At 43.3% G+C, this 16700-nt stretch overlaps 1 pseudogene; it reads right to left on the reverse strand.

Moving 5' to 3' along the window:
- Nucleotides 1–4343: 4343 nt before the first annotated feature.
- Nucleotides 4344–5437, reverse strand: LOC112402905 (beta-parvin pseudogene; annotated as a pseudogene).
- Nucleotides 5438–16700: the final 11263 nt, after the last annotated feature.

The following is a 16700-nucleotide window of genomic DNA, read 5'->3' on the forward strand; positions in this document are numbered from 1 at the left end:
AAAGGTCCCTTGGAGTTTTTTTCCCCATTATAAAAGCAAACAGAGTAAGATTGCATTGTTGTCCTTATGTGCAACACTTTAGAATTTGGCAAAATAGTGGGTTAACTTTATGGACCATTCTTGGATCACCCTTAGCAAATAAATGGTAGAATGAATAGCCTACAAACCCTCCATCCACTGGTGTCAACACACGTGTTTTGCTTCTTTCCCAATAGGGGACATCTCCACCCAGCTACTTCTTGCCATCATAGTAAAATACTTTGTCCAAGTTCCTCTCTCTCCTTCTCCCTGCAGGTGACCCCATTTGGCCCTGTGTGGTGTGCGATGCCTCTCACACTCTGAGGAATTGTGAGTAATAAAATTTTCTCTCAAAGGCAGTTGACTCCATTTCTTTCATCTTACCATACCAGATTACAACAAATCCTGGGTACAATGGCAAGACCATAACCTGTAGGATGGGCTGTCAGGCTGAAGACCAGGGGAACATTGTTGCTGAAGAGTCCCTCTTGATGAGGGGGAGGTCTATTCAGGCCTTCAGCTGATTGGATGATACCTATATGCATTAAGAAGGGAAGTCTGCTTCACTCAAAGTCCTCTGATTTAAATGTTAAATCTCATCTAAAATACCCTCACAGAAACATCCAGGACAAAGTTTGACCACATATCTGCACACAGTGACCTGGATAAGTTGACACATAAAATTAGCCATCAAAAGTCCACTCCTTGTCATCTTGATACCCATATGTATCACCTTAAACTGTACTTAATCTTTAAATAAAGTCAATAACAAGGCCATACTTCCACCTATCATGATACAACTAGCCTGCATACAAATGAAAACACACTAACCCTTTTACCACAACAGGATGCAAAGTCCTTGGGTGATGTTTATTCTCTCTTGATATCCCCTAACTTAAACACTATGACACACATTTAGCAATGCTTAAATAAGTAAGATATCAAGTCAATATATCTTATGTTGCAAGATAAGGGGATGACAGAGGAAAGGAAGTGTTATTAGATAGACAGATATAGATATAAGGAACATATTCATAACAAAATAAGGAAGAAATACTCATAACAGTTAAAAGTCCTTTCTGCAGCTAGTCACGTGGCCATAGCTGATATTTGTAATTACCTTTTTCTACTACTCATTCCGTATCCCCTTTGCCCTAAGCAAGTCCCTCAGCCAGCCAGCCATGGCTTTTCATCTGGTAGGGTGCCACAGACTTTCATTCCTGAAGTGTCTGGTCCATCTGTAATCCTGCCTGAATTAGGTTATTGCAGTTTTCCATTGGATTTAATCACAGGGCATGTTATTACTCAGAGATACCTTAAGGATCTCCTGTATTCTGGACATACTCTGCCATACTTCTATCGTGAAGTGGCAGTCCAATTTTCCCCCGGTAGTCGGGATCAATAACCTCAGCCAGCACAGCAACTCCCTTCTTTACCTGTTGATTCAGAGGCATGAGGAGCCCAAAGTGGCTAGGTGGTGTTGTTAATTTCAATTCAATGGAATCATTGTTGTGTTCCTGGTGGAAGCACTCCTCCATTTGGAACTAAGACCTCTATCTAAGCTAGCAGATCATAATATCATGGGGTTAGGAAGCCAACTTTGTGCTAGTGGGCCACTAGGTGTGACAGTGAATGGGAGTCCCACTACCATTTCCACCCCTTGATTCCTGGACCTGTGAAGACTGGCTATGGGAGAAAAAGCACCATATATTGGATGGTGGATCAGAATATATACAGCCTCCCACAGAACCTTGCCCAAGCCCTGCAAGGAATTGCCACTTAGCTGGTTCTGTAAGTGAGTCTACAAAGGACCTTCCCCAAGGGGACCCAGCCACCCCTACATTCAAGTGGCTCTGGTCAAGTTTATCTGGCTCAAGTCAGGGGATTGATTGTGGGGCTATGACGTCCCCATGGGTTTGTTTGTCTTTTTTAAGTTTTGTTCACTTGACCTAGAATTTTTCTGGTTATACAGATCAAGTAAGACTTTAGTAGGCTTCCTGTGTATGACTCTTCTAGAAACATCATGATCAATTAGCAAACAGCATAGGCCTCTGGATGCCAGACTTTTCCAATTGTCGCTTTAACTCCACTGTTCATTATGGTAATCATACCCACCTTACCTTCGGAGGTTGAGTGATGCCACTTGGCCCCTGCCATCCTGGGGATACAACTACTCCCATTGCCTGTAGGCTCCCCAATTCAGCGGTGGCAGTTCCCACTGTAAGCTCTGGTCTACAGAGAAGAGTGATCATGAAGCTCTTCAAGAATGCTGGGGCTCCCCTCATGAATTTATTTCTCACATTCATGGTAAAAAGTGTGTCCTGTGGGGCCTCCTAAGCAGGGTGAAAAGGTCTTAAATGACAAATCCACTGTAACTTTCCAATCTTCTTAAGCCTTCGAATTATTTCTTCTACAGTAAACCAAGGATAGGTCTGGCATTTGTAATTCACTTACCATGGACCACATTTTGGGCCATGTGTTAGCCAACCAACCAAACTCATAGAGCCCTTTGTAGCTCTCCTAGTTGCAACATTAAATGTGGGATCTCTGCTTAGTGGGCCTATGTCAATAAATTCACCCTGATCCAACTTTATGTTCTTTCCACCATTATCCCACATCCTTAATAACCATTTCCACACATATCCTCCTATTTGTGTAAATTAGAAAATATCTAGTACCTCTTATGGAGTATAGCACACCTTCTCATGTGTTACATTTGCCTGCACTTTTAAGGGCCTGATGGACCTTGAGTCTTTTCTTGTTTTGGTTTTGTTTTGTTTTGTTTGTCTTGTTTTTTATTTCTAAGCCTTGAGCATTGGTATTCAATTTAATATTAACAACTTAATAGCTCTGATCTACAGCAGAAAGGCAAAAATCAAAGAGAAGAGAAAGGCCCATCTTGCTGGGGCAGTGAATGCTGAGCAAACTCAGAGGGTCGGCATGTCATAAAAATCCCAGCTCAGGAACCAGGGGTTGGGAGAGGGTATGACCCAGTGTAGGAACCGCCTGAGACCCAGCCAATGGGTCCCCATTTCTCTCCCAAACCAAGGTGGGTGAGGGGTGAACAGCACACAAATGAGAATCACATTTCCTACGACAGGGTGCCCCACGGATGCCGACAGGGCTCAGCAGAGCTGGGACTTGGGGAGGAGAGACGTGAACACTTCACATCCCCCTGTTACAGGCTGAGCTGTGTACCCCCAGAATCCACATGTTAAAGTCCTAACCCCCAGGACCTCAGAATGTGATGGTATTTGGGGACAGGGTCCTTATAGAGGTAATTAAGGTAAAATGAGGTCATTAGGGTGGACCTCAATCCAATCCTCCTGGCATACTTATAAGAAGAGATTAGGACACAGAGACACAGAGGGGAGACACATGAGGATGCAGGGAGAAGACAGCGGTCTACAAGCCAAGGAGAGAGGCCTGGAAGGTACCATTCCTGCTGACACCTTGATCTCGACTTCCAGCCTCCAGAAGTGTGAGAGAATAAATGTCTGTTGCCTAGGCACCACACACCACCCGATTTGTGGCACTCTGTTATGGCAGTCCAAGCACACGAAGACAACTTGCTTTCTAAAGATTTTTTAAATGAATCCATCCCCAAACAGAGCCTCTGGGATTGGAAACATCCCACCCGAGCTGTCTCCAGCTGCATTGTAAAGCCAGTTCAGGGCCGGCTGAGTAGACACAGCCCATTCAGCCATAGCAAGAAATAAAGAAATGCCTCAGAAATCTTTCGCACCATGGACCGTGGAAGCTGGGTCCTCTAGGTTCCAGATGTCTGTGCAAAAGCATGAAAACAACACTGAGTGGCCGAGAAGTAGGGGTGTGAGTGGACACTGCAGTCACAGCTAAAGCTTCTGGGACTTACGAGTGAAGTTTTTAAAACTGTAAAATGCTTTTTGGTAAAGAGGCCAATGCGACCCCTGCCCAGGAGATTCCACCAGGACAGACAAGTTATCGCCAATGCTGCAAAGCTGCCAGTACGTTTCTCATGCCCTGTGATCAGCTGGAACGACAGGTGCTCCCCTCCCAGGGACTGAGGGTTGGGGTTCCTGCTTTTTTCTCTTCCATCTTTTGATCAACAAGGGACTCAGCACCCCGTGGCACCCCAAGTGAAGGGAGGCTGCAAACTCGAGCACTGGTGTTTGGAACCTTCATTTCAAAGGATGCCGCCCACTGCAGAATTACAGGGAAAAGAGGTTAAGAGCATCAACCAGAAAAAGGAGGGGTGTGGGTGGGGAACAACCACGGGCTTGGAGAGGAGTCCAGGGCACCTCTCGAAGCACCATCCCTGCCACGGTCTCTGCTGCTCCCCGCCATCACTCCACGTGCTTGTACTTGGTGAACAGGTTGTAAAGAACCCACAGGGTGGATTTGAGGTCCAGGTTCACCACATCTTAGGGGCAAGCCTTGGATTTCTTAAGGCCTCCATCTGACATCAGTTCAAAGGCAAATGGCACGTGGTAGACCTTTTGATCGAAGCTGTCCATGTTCAGGTAGAAGTTGTGCAGGCATACAAAGTAGTCTTCCAGAAGCCCCATGAACAGAACCAGGTACACGCCATCTGCAAACTGGTTCTCAAGTTCCATCAACCCCAAATTCAGCTTGTTCAGGTGCTTGTTCACAAACGTGATGAGAGACTTCTTCAGCACACTGTGCTTGTCTGGGGCGTGGTCGAAGAGCGTGTCGAAGGCATCCCACTCAAACCAACCCATAATCATCTCGGTGGTCGTGGTCAGCTCCTCCATGACATGGCTGGAGTGTAGCAGACCTTCCCACTTCCGCACGACCACGACTTGCAAGGAGAAGTGTGCGGGAAGGTAGATCAGACCCGGAAGTGCATGACCAAGGCCATGAGGAGGTGAAGGATGGCCACCAGGTTCTTCCCGTGAATCGAGTCCACGGTCCACTGGAGCACCCGGCCGTGAGGCCACAGCAGCTCCTGCACCACCTCCAGCACCATCTGCAGCTTCTGCTTCAGCCCTATTTCAGACTGGGTCACCTCAGCCACGTTCAGCTTGTGGCCTGCCAGTTTTTCCAGGAGCTTCTGCAGTACCTGCCCATCATACAGGTCCTCCTCCACCTGCTTCACGATGATCCTCTCCTCCACCAGGACATCATTGATCCAATCGATGAGAACCTTGACCAGCTCCTTGAATCTGGGGTCATCCCTGGAAGTGCAGTCAATCACAGTGTGCTCCTAATTCTCCTCGAGCAAGGTGTCTTCTGGGTATATCTCCACTGAGGCAGGGGACATTGGCGAGTTGATGGCATTTTTCCCTTCGTGCAGGTCACTCACCTCCTTGGCCTTCTTCTTCCTCACCAACATGCCGCCCAGCTTGCCCAGGAACAACTTGTCCTTCTTCATCCTGTGGGGCTGCAGGGCGGGCAAGCACAGTGTTGTGGAGGACATGGGGCATGCGGGGACCCCAGCAGCTGGGCACCTGCGCAGCTCCTGTGGGGTCTTCCCTGGTTGCCGCCGCCTGCTCTGGAACTTGAGTCTTGCTATAGGTCTACAAGCAGAGAGAAGTGGTGGGGTGGGTCCTGAGGCACGTCAGCAGTGTCTTTCAAGGAAACTTCCTCAGGGGAGGCCATTACAGTTTCCTCAGGTGGCACAGGGTTAAGTTCCTCAGACTGGGGTTCAGACGCTGCTTCTACTGGCAATGATGACACATGAGATTTGAGGGTCTCGATATCCCCAGCTTCATCAGGGTCTTCCCACGTGTACCCATCCAACTTTCAAGATCCCAATCCTTCCCAACCAAAGCCTTCACTTTAATGGTAGACTTGTGGCACGACTGGGGATCCAATTTGCAGTGTAATTCAGCCACTCACAGGATGAGATTCTGGGTTTTGTTTTCAGCAATCTCAACCCTGTGGGCAGACATAGATGCTTTCAGGTCCTTTATGCATTGTTTAAACAGGGAGTTTGAGTCTCTGAGATCATTCTTTTCTTTTCGTACTTTGTTCTGCCATTGGGAGCAGCTAGCATTTCTCATTATATTCCATATTTTAACAAGAATATTTGAATGTACATAGTCACCCAGATTTTGCCTCTTATAAGTATTTGATGAGGAGTATCGCATGATGAGCTTTTGTGTACATTATTGCCACATTATGCCATGGACTATCAGTGTGCTCTTTACTACTAGAAATAGAGTCATTAGTGTCTTTAAATATAATCAAATTAGAGGGTAAGTTCCAGTATCTTAACAACCAATTCAGAAAACTCATCCTTAAGATTCTGTTCTTTAGAACCAGTCCTGGTACCAAAATCTGCATGAGTCAGGGTTCTCCAGAGAAACAGAACCAATAGGATTAATGAATGAATGAATGTGTGTGTGTGTGTGTGTGTGTGTATGTGTGTGTAGGGAGAGAGAGGCAGAAAGACAGAAAGACACACACACACACACACACACACACAGATAGAGACAGACAGACAGACAGAGGTTTATTTCAAGGAATTGGAAAGTCCAAAATCTACAGGATGGACTGACAGACCAGAGATCAATGGGAGAGCCAATGATGCAGTTCAAGTCCAAAAGCTGTCAAGCTGGAGACCCAGAGAAGAGCCAATATTGCCATTCAAGTCCAAGGGCCATCTGTTACAGAACTGCCTCTTGCTTGGGGGAGGTCAATCTTTTGTTCTGTTCAGGCCTTCACTTGATTGGATGAGAACCACCCGCATTATAGAGGACAATTTGCTTTACTCAAAATTCACAGATTTTGAAGTTATTCTCATTCAAAAACATCCCCACAGGATCATCCATAATAATGGTTGACCACATATCTGGGCAATGTGGCCCAGCGAAACCAACACAAAAAATTAACCATCACACTTACTTTCTTTTTGTCCTTCTTTCTCTCTTTCTTTCTTTTTAACACAGATAGTATTTTATGGCACAGTATTTTATATTTTATATCTTATATTCACAGCTTATGGTTTATGTAATGTATTTTTTCGCATAAAGTATTCTATGTAATTGCCAGCAAAACCCCATGCGCTAGATAGGGAAGGCAGTAGATATTTCCTTTTTACATGCAGGAAGATTATATCTCAGGGAGGAGAGGTAATTTGCTCAAGGCTAACCAGCCAATATTTGGCCATTCCAGGAGCCCAACCCAGACCTTCTGATGTAAGATTCCTGGCTCTTTCTAATGATTTTTAGTTCCCAAAACCTCGGCTGAGAGTTCACTGAAGATTGCAACACTGCCCTCATTTTAAACCACTTATTTAGATCCATGGTATCCCTGGAGTCACCCTGGCTTTTACGATGTGTCATTTTCAGGGTGTGGGGCAAGGGGGTGGGCATTTTCTAGATTCCTTTTTATTATTTTTGAATGCATTATATTAGCTTTCTGTTGCCTTGGACAGTTAGCAGCACTCGAGAGATGCTGGAATTGATGGTGTGGTTCTAGAAGGAGCAAGATGGATAAGGTTCTCCTTTCCATTCAGCCCATTTACCTTTCAAACAGGAATCACCAGTGACTCAGTAAGAAAAGGGGGCCTGGAGCATTTTCTTCCCCTAATAAGGATGCCACCTTGTTTACTCCTCACATTAGATAATGTTATCACCTTTTGTAATGGGCCTGGATGGGATCTGCTGTCTCAGGTTCAGCACCATTTTGTGGCTGAAGCAGCAAAGATTTTATTTTTAGATGATAAGCCCATGGATCGGACAGTATACCTTAAACCTGGATTAACCTCCATCTCATTGACAGCTCTTGAAAAATAGAAATTAAGAAAAGTGTTCCATAGGATGAATGGAGAGAAGTACAAAATTAAAACAGAGAGAGAGGGAGAGAGACAGAACCTGAGGTTTCAATAAAAATAATACAATGGCCTCAGCAAATTATACCTTAAGCTTGAACTAGTAATTCATATCATATTAATTTTTTTCCACAAAGCCTTTCTTCTTGCATAAAATACACACAAACTAGGAAAGTTCTCCATGATTGCTCCAAAAGATCTCCATGATGTCTCCAAAGCACTTTCCTGTATATCATGAAGACAATAGGAAGTTCAAGAGGACATATTCAGTCCAACTCAGTGATTCTTGTTAGCATCTTCTTTGTGCCTGGCACTGTGCTAGCAACTTTTAAGAAATTCGAAGATGCTGAAACTTCGAGCGGGGAGAAAGGTGTCAACTTAATCCACAAACACACTTTTGTGGTGGCCCTTTATACAGCCAGCACTGTTCTAGGAACCATGGTACTCAGAGAGGAAACTGAGAGAAAAAACTTAAAGCGTTCATCCTTTAGCGAGCTTAGAATCTAGCTAGGAAAAATAGTGAGATAGAAAACCTTACACATAGGAAAGAAGTAAAGTAGCCATTAATTGTCTGGCTGTAAGAGCAACTAGGTTTCTGAGAAGAAAGAGATGGAGATGGACGGGTACCTTTGGAAAGGCGGCAGGAGGGGATTCCAAAACTGGGACTAGAAGGGCAGGAAGGATTTATACAGACAGAGGGGAGGTTATAAAGGTATTCCTAGGAGAGTGAGGAAAAAGGGAACACAGGCACAGAGAAGGGAATGAGCGTGGTAAATATGGGAAGCAGCAAGGAGAACTCTCAACACATGAAAGAGTACTGTTGGCGACATCATAGAAGTGGCCTCATGGACCCATAGAGGGCACAGTGGACTAGAAACCAGAGGACTCAAGGCCCAAAGATGTTATCATGGCTCTGTATTTACTACCTGGGTGGCCATGGTTAGGCACGTTAGCTGCTTTGTGCCCCCTGCCCTGGTGCCCTGACTTAATTGCCGTCGTGTGAACATACTGACAGTAGAATACGGTTCTCTCATGCTTGTTGTAAATTCTACCAGAGATGATACACGAAGAAGAGTTTTTTTAAACAGTAAAGTCAAAATCAAGACCCCTTCTTCCATTTTGTATTACACCAGCATGGTGATGAAATGGTTCCTGAGTTCATAGTAGGGTTTGTTTTCTAGTCAACTATAGGCAGAAGATTACTTTGTGTGGGGACAAGGGATGCTGGTTAGTTGATATGAAGGCAATTTTTGCCCCTGAATGAGCCTGGATACAGGGGAGACAGATTAGCCATGTGAGAGGTGTGTCCCGGGTTCTCTGCTGAGCTGTTCAATGAGACCATGACCTCTCTGAAAGAGGCTCCTGGTCTCTGACACCAGAAGAAACAGGTGACAAAACTGTACATGAAGGTCAGTGAGGTGTGATGGAAAGATAACCGGACCTAGAGTGAAATGTATATGAGATCAGATTTAAGGGTTTACTCTATAAATATGCAAACTTAAGAAAAAGCAGCTTCCTATTTCTGGGCCCTGGTTTCCTCATCTGTCAAACTGAAGTAAAAACAGCACCTGTCCCATTTCTTCATAGAGTGAGTTGTTGAAAGGGTCAAATTCACAACTTGGTGAGAGGTTTCTGTAAACTCTAAAGTGGCAGGACAACTTGCCTTATTTTTTTCTTATTAATAAATTAAAGCCAAGTTTTCTGACCAATTACAATCTACTATTTTAGCCTGCTCTGTCATCACTTCATAAAGTTTATATTTCAGAGAGCTAGCTGTACCTAAGCACAGCACCAGCACAGCAGTTAGGCTGAATTCTTAGAATTTCTATGTAAGTAAATCAAATCCCCGATTTAGGAAGAAGATGACAGAGTCATAAGGTATTTTTAGAAAATAAAAGTTTAGATCTGCAGGTAAACACAAGGGCAAATTCCCTCAGCTCTATTTTACCCTGCCTGATCATTTGCTTTACATAGGCAAGAACACAGAGCTCAATAGGGTTTTCAGAGTATTCTAGTTACAAAAGTGTTCCCACTCAAGCTTCCTTACTTTACAAATATAAAAATTTAATACACAGAAACCTCAAGTAAAAGAGTTGGGAGAAATGTTTATTTCGGTCTTCTGCCCATTTTTGGATTGGGTTATTTGTTTTTTTTGATGAGCTGCATGAGCGGCTTGTAAAATTTGGAGATTAATCTTTTGTCAGTTGCTTCATCTGCAAATACTTTCTCCCATTCTGAGGGTTGTCTTTTCGTCTTGTTTATGGTTTCCTTTGCTGTGCAAAAGCTTTGAAGTTTCATTAGGTCCCATTTGTTTATTTTTGTTTTTATTTCCATTTCTCTAGGAGGTGGGTCAAAAAGCATCTTGCTGTGCTTTATGTCATAGAGTGTTCTGCCTACATTGTCCTCTAAGAGTTTTATAGTGTCTGACCTTACATTTAGGTTTTTAATCCATTTTGAGTTTATTTTTGTGTATGGTGTTAGGGAGTGTCCTAATTTCATTCCTTTACATGTAGCTGTCCAGTTTTCCCAGAACCACTTATTGAAGAGGCTGTCTTTTCTCCACTGTATATGCTTGCCTCCTTTATCAAAGATAAGGTGACCATATGTGTGTGGGTTTATCCCTGGCTTTCTATCATGTTCCGTTGATCTACATTTCTGTTTCTCTGCCAGTACCATACTGTCTTGATTACTGTAGCTTTGTAGTATAGTCTGCAGTCAGGGAGCCTGATTCCTCTGGCTCCCTTTTTCTTTCTCAAGATTGCTTTGGCTATTCAGGGTCTTCTGGGTTTCCATACAAATTGTGAAATTTTTTGTTATAGTTCTGTGAAAAATGCCAGTGGTAGTTTGATAGGGATTGCATTGAATCTGTAGATTGCTTTGGGTAGTGGAGCCATTTTCACAATGTTGATTCTTCCAATCCAAGAACATGGTATATCTCTCCATCTATTTGTATCATCGTTAAGTTCTTTCATCAGCATCCTATAATTTTCTGCATACAGGTCTTTTGTCTCCTTAGGTAAGTTTATTCCTAGATATTTTATTATTTTTGTTGCAATGGTAAATGGGAGTATTTTCTTAATTTTACTTTCAGTTTTATCATCATATACAGATTGCCAACAGACACATGAAAGAATGCTCAACATCATTAATCATTAGAGAAATGCAAATCAAAACTACAATGAGATATCTCATACCAGCCAGAATGGCCATCATCAAAATCTCTACAAGCAATAAATGCTATACAGAGTGTGGAGAAAAGGGAAACCTCTTGCACTGTTGGTGAGAATGTAAATTGATAGTGCCACTATGGACAACAGTATGGAGGTTCCTTAAAAAACTAAAAATAGAACTACCATATGAGCCAGCAATTCCACTACTGGGCATATACCCTGAGAAAACCAGAATTCAAAAAGTGTCATGTACCAAAATGTTCATTGCAGCTCTATTTACAATAGCCAGGTCATGGAAGCAACCTAAGTTTCCATTCTATCAACAGATCAGTGGATAAAGAAGATGTGACACATATATACAGTGGCATATTACTCAGCCATTAAAAGGAATGAAACTGTGTTATTTGTAGTGAGGTGAATGGACCTAGAGACTGTCATACAGAGTGAAGTAAGTCAGAAAGAAAAAAACAAATACTGTATGCTAACCCATATATATGGTATCTAAAAAAAAAAAAAGAAGGTCGTGAAGAACCTAGGGGCAAGATGGTAATAAAGATACAGACCTACTAGAGAATGATCTTGAGGATATGGGGAGGGGCAAGGGTAAGCTGGGACAAAGTGAGAGAGTGTCATGGACATATATACACTACCAAATATAAAATAGCTAGTGGGAAGCAGCCGCATAGCAGAGGGAAATCAGCTCTGTGCTTTGTGACCACCTAGAGAGGTGGGATAGAGAGGGTGGGAGGGAGGGAGACACAAGAGGGAAGAGATACGGGGACATATGTATATGTAAACAATGATAACCCAGCAGGAATAAAGACAGAGACATAGAGCATGGACTTGAGGACATGGGGAAGGGGAAGGGTGAACTGGGAAAAAGTGAGAGAGTAGCCCTGAAATATATACACTACCAAATGTAAAATAGATAGCTAGTGGGAAGCAGCTGCATAGCACAGGGATGTCCACTAAGTGCTTTGTGACCCCCTAGAGGGTTGGGATAGGGAGGGCTGAAGGGAGGCACAAGAGGGAGGGGATATGGGGATATAGATATACATATATCTGATTCACTTTGTCATACAGCAGAAACTAACACAAGACTGTAAACAATTATACTCCAATAAAGATGTTAAACATAATTAATTAATTAATTAAATTGTCAAAAAGAAGAAGAAGAAGAAAGACTTCTCTTGCTTGACAAGGGTTTGGTCAATGAGATTGTCAGGTCTCAGCCAAGGAAAAGCCACTGTACTTGGAACTCTTGATTCATCTGATGGACTCTTTCTTTACCTTAGTCCTCTCAGCTTCCTCTTCCTATCTTTAAAAGAATTATCCTCTGCTTGTTGTGGGGGACTTGCACATGGCTCACCATGGTTACAGACCTCAAATTGCAATTCTTTTTTTTTAAATTTATTTTATTTTTGGCCTCATTGGCTCTTCCATTTCTGTGCATGGGCTTCCTCTAGTTGCAGCGATCAGGGGCTACTCTTCGTTGGGGTGTGCAGGCTTCTCATTGCGATGGCTTCTCTTGTTGTGGAGCATGGGCTCTAGGTGCATAGGCCTCACTAGTTGTGGTGCGCAGGCTCAGTAGTTGTGGCTCACGGGCTTAGTTGCACTGCAGCATGTAGGATCATCCTGGACCACGGCTCAAACCTGTGTCCCCTGCATTGGCAGTCAGATTCTTAACCCCTGAGCTACCAGGAAGCCCTGCAATTCTTTGTTGATCCTGAATAAACCTTTTTTTTTTGCTGGAGAAATATCTGGCATTATATTTGTTTTAGGTCAACAATTTGGTGGCCCATATCAGGATTCAGAGAGGGCCCCCGACAACTCTGAGGCTGGTGAGGAAACAGGTGTGGTATCCACATTGAACCCATTGTTGCTCACTGCTTTTCTCACCGACCCCGGGGTTTCTTTCTCCTGGATCCAAGCTTCTGCCGTCTTTGCGTTTTGAAGCTCTTTAGGTTTTATTTGGGATCTATTTTAAGGGTTTGTCTTTTCTGGTTAAGACCTTGCTCTGTCTGTAAGTACTCATTTTGCACTTCTATCTGATTTTTGAAATCAGGCTGTTGCAACTGGAACCATGCTGTCCCTTGGCCTGATTCCTTTAGGAACAGGGGCTGTTCCTCCTGGAACTGGCTACACTTTGGCCCATTTCTTTTAGAAGGTATGCTGTCCTATTGGAACTTCACTGTTAAAGCTTCAGTCTGATTTCTTCAAAATTAAGCTGTTTCATTAGAGCTGTGTTGAGGGGCTTTCATCCCTGCTCCTTTGGGACCAGACTGCTCCCATAGAACAGGCTGTTTGAACTGTTTGAGCTGTTTAAGCTGTTTGAGTTGTTTCAGTTGTTTGAAAATTATGCTTTACTCTAGAGAAAAACCTCTGAGAAATGGGATCCCAGTTCTGTAAATATTTTCACGGCAACCCCCTTCTCCCACAGAGACCACAATTGATTTTATGTTTAAAAAACACTGTCCTTTCTCATGTGAATTTCGAACTTAAGGGAGTGACCCAACCAAATGCAATTTAGAACATCAATGGCCATTATGGGGAACTTTTGAAATCCCCAAACGTACTTTTCTTAAAACCGAATTGGACAACCATAACTCTAAAATTTCCAAAACTGAATGGAACACCTACTTTGATTGATATTTTGAGGCTTCCAAAATGTTCTCAGGAGCCTATAATTGCCTCTCTGCAAAATAAGATTTTAAGATAACAGAGGCAAACAAATGATTAAAGAAAGAAAGGGTGGGTTTTGAAGAATCATGCTCCTCTTCTCTGGCTCCTCCTGTTCAGGTCCTGACTCAGACACCATCTTCCTCCTTCCCTTTTATACTACCTATACCTCCTCTATACCCTCAGTTTCCCCATACAAATTATATTGCCAAACTTCCCTTTTTCCCTGAAGCTCTCCCTGCCCCACTTTTCTCTGAACCTATCAGAACCTACCCCTTTAAAATTAAGCCTTCTGAGGATCCAGAGGCTAAACCTTTACTTTTTTATATTCCCTGGACTAAAGCTTCACTGCAAGCCATAGTCAAAGATTTTCCCAAAATAACTGAAGCTCCTCACAGACTTCCTGAAGAATTTAATATGGTCATTCAGACTTATCAACTTATATCAGCTAGTTTATATGCTTGTCGGTGAAGGCCAGGCCCAGAATTGGATGGAAATTGCTAATTGGGAAAAATCCTGAAATGTCTGCAGAATTACAAACTGGAGACCAGCCCACTAACTTATTATATGATCAGGCTTGGGCAATCCCTGGGTGACATCATCACGAAATACCTAGGGCTTTTTCAAAAACTGTTGATTGGAACAAAATTCAGGCTTGTACAAAAAATCTGATGAACATGTTCATAACTATTACAATTTACTTCAGATTGTTTTCAAGGAAAACTTTGGTCTTCTAATGTTGATTCCACCCAGGTAGCTTTTAACTATGTGTTTATTAGTGGGCTGAATCGGGACCTTTTCCTTCTAGTAAAAGGAAGGATGGAAAGGATGGAATGGAAAACTATGTCCACTCCAGGTGTAGTTAGTCTGGCAAACCAGCTCTCTCACATTCTAGAGGGGTCACCTAAAAGGAAGACAACTATAATTCTTAAACTTCAACTCCAGCAAATAAAGGCCCCTAAACAAAAACAAAACCCTCCTATTTTCTGCTAGTATTGTAAAGAGCCAGGGCATTGGAGAAGAGATTGTGACAAATTCAAGTGCTTCAGGCGCCTTCAGTTCTCCAACAAGCCTGTCCAACATCCTCCCAACTCTCAATGGAGGGGCTCTGAGGAACTACAGGGGCGCTTCCCAATTCTCCCTCTTAATAAGCTTGGGGAAACATGGCTCCAGATTGGCCATGACTGATTTCCAGTTCTAATTGACACTGGAACCACACTCTCGATGCTCAACCCCAACTACTATAAAGCAGCCCCTGCCTTGGAGCACTAAAACAGATCAAATAGTGGGATTGCGAATGAACCACAAAAGGTTTCTTTCTCTGAACCTACTTACTTTGTTTAGGCCCTTTGAGAAATACACACCCTTTTCCCCTTAGTTCCCCAGCTCCTATCCATTTATTAGGCTGAGGCTTTTTAGGAAAGCATTATGTCTTAGAATTTGAAAGTAGTTATCATAGCAGCCAACCAGGTGAATTAAGTGACCCTTTGACATCTTTAATTTACTGTGGCTCTGATGGCACTAGAGCTGATTCTGGAAACATTGATCATTTGTCCTTATTGAATCTGCTGCCACCCTTTGTATAGGCAAAATCTCAAACTGATATTGGCAAAATTCCATTAAGATTCATATAGATCCCTCAAAACCTCTCCCAAGAATTAATCAATACCCTATAAATAAAGAAGCCCTTCAAGTTATAAAGCCCATAATAGAAGATTACAAGGCTCAAGGGCTCATTGTCCCTTGTACTAGTCCCGGTAATACTCCTATTTTGCCAGTGTGAGATCCTCTGAGCAATAAACAACATTGTTATCCCTCAACACCCTGTTGTTCCTAACCCTCATACGCTACTAACATCCATTTCCACCGGAAACAAGTTCCTTACCGTAACTGATTTATGCAGTACATTCTTTAGTATTCCAGTTGACGAAGCTAGCCAACACCTATTTGCCTTTACCTGGGAAGAAAAGCAATTCACCTGGACAGTAATGCACCATGGTTTTAATGAGAGTTCCTCTTATTTCTCACAAATCCTTAAGGCTGATCTGGCTGATATAAAGTTTTCTAGGGGTTCTATGTTGTTGCAATATGCAGATGATTTCCTTCTTTGCCCTCCTTTCCAAGCTTCCTCACAAGAAGACAGCATCCCTTTGTTAAAGGCTGTATCCTCAAAAGGACACAAAATTACCAAGGAAAAAATGCAGTTTTCCCAAACCCAGGTTCAATAATTAGGACATCTAATATCAGAACCAGGGTTACACCTAAATCCAGAGAGGCTTCATGGTGTCCTAAGTTTCCCAAAACGCAAAAACTAAGCGCCAACTGAAAAGTTTTGCTCAGCCTAGTTCGTTACTGCTGAAATTAGGTTCAAAAATCTCTCTTATGGGGCTTCCCTTGTGGTGCAGTTCTTGGGAGTCCGCCTGCCGATGCAGGGGACACGGGTTTGTGCCCTGGTCCGGGAGGAACCCACCAGCTGCGGAGTGCCTGGGCCCGTGAGCCATGGCCTCTGGGCCAGCACGTCTGGAGCCTGTGTTCTGCAATGGGAGAGGCTGTGCAGTGAGAGTCCTGCGTACCGAAAAAAAAAAAAAAAGGCTCTCTTATGGCCGAACTTCTGCAAGGTTTGCTAAAAAACAACAACACCGATCCACGTTTATGGGAAGAATCAGACGATGTCGCCTTAAAAGAGAGTTTGACAAAGACACCTGTTCTAGGGCTTCCCAATTATCAGATTCCCTTTTACCTTTCTGTGTATGTAAAGGAAAGAAACATCCTTGGGGGTACTCACCGCAAGACACAGGAGCCATCATCAACCCATAGGGTGTTATGGCCAGCAAATGGACCCTGTGGCATGGAGATACCTCCCTTGCCTTAGAGGCATTCCCACCACTGCCCGTTTGGTTAAGGCCACTGAGAAAAATCATTGGGAGGGCCGCTTTAACCATTTTTGTACCTCATGAAGTAGAAGCCCTCCTGAATTCTCATCACACTCAACATTCCTTAGTCAGCTGCCTCACCTGCTATGAAGGCCTTTTGTTAACTGCTCCTCACATAACTCC

Source organism: Neophocaena asiaeorientalis, unplaced genomic scaffold (assembly GCF_003031525.2).
Source record: "Neophocaena asiaeorientalis asiaeorientalis breed wild unplaced genomic scaffold, Neophocaena_asiaeorientalis_V1.1 scaffold355, whole genome shotgun sequence".
In the NCBI taxonomy this organism is placed as follows: domain Eukaryota; kingdom Metazoa; phylum Chordata; class Mammalia; order Artiodactyla; family Phocoenidae; genus Neophocaena; species Neophocaena asiaeorientalis.